This window comes from Sinocyclocheilus anshuiensis, unplaced genomic scaffold (assembly GCF_001515605.1).
Source record: "Sinocyclocheilus anshuiensis isolate Anshui unplaced genomic scaffold, SAMN03320099.WGS_v1.1 scaffold400, whole genome shotgun sequence".
In the NCBI taxonomy this organism is placed as follows: domain Eukaryota; kingdom Metazoa; phylum Chordata; class Actinopteri; order Cypriniformes; family Cyprinidae; genus Sinocyclocheilus; species Sinocyclocheilus anshuiensis.
The window spans coordinates 194,138-194,696 of NW_015554084.1; the positions used below are offsets into that span (position 1 = coordinate 194,138).

At 40.3% G+C, this 559-nt stretch overlaps 1 protein-coding gene across 2 annotated transcripts in view; it reads right to left on the reverse strand.

Moving 5' to 3' along the window:
* Nucleotides 1-559, reverse strand: part of LOC107669146 (dimethylaniline monooxygenase [N-oxide-forming] 5-like) — a 7,551-nt gene that overhangs the window by 4,922 nt on the left and 2,070 nt on the right. The gene's annotated exons all lie outside the window — the stretch shown is intronic.

The following is a 559-nucleotide window of genomic DNA, read 5'->3' on the forward strand; positions in this document are numbered from 1 at the left end:
TGGGCTCTGATTGGTTAGCTGGCCCAGTGTGTTGTGATTGGCTAAAACGCCTCTAGTGTGCGTCTAAACGTCCCGCCCCTCAACATAGCTACATGTGCTCCGGTTGTATTGTAAACAATGACGTCGTCTATATTGCTTATCAATTTGAGCCTGACTGAGACGCAGAGGATATTATTGAAGAGGATCGCGCAGAACTTGTGCAAGCACGACTTTTAATGGTAGGCCTAAGGTTTTTGTTTGTTGTTGTCTCATACTTTTAGATACGCTGTTATTTGTAAATGCTACTGCTTATGTTAGCTTTTAATATACGGTTTCATCCTGATTAAAGCTTTAATACAGTACGGCAACTGCACGCGCATCCATGTTTAAAATAAGTGTATAATTGGAGCAGTTCATTGTTGGAGCTGAGCTGAATGAGAGAGAGAGAGATGCAGAGCGTGTGCAGATGCTTTAGAACATTGATTTTGAAACTTGTGAATCCATTAGAATCATTAGAAGACAGAATCGCAATTCTTATATGAATAGATTTTTACGTGAACCTCTAGTTTCTCTTCCTCTT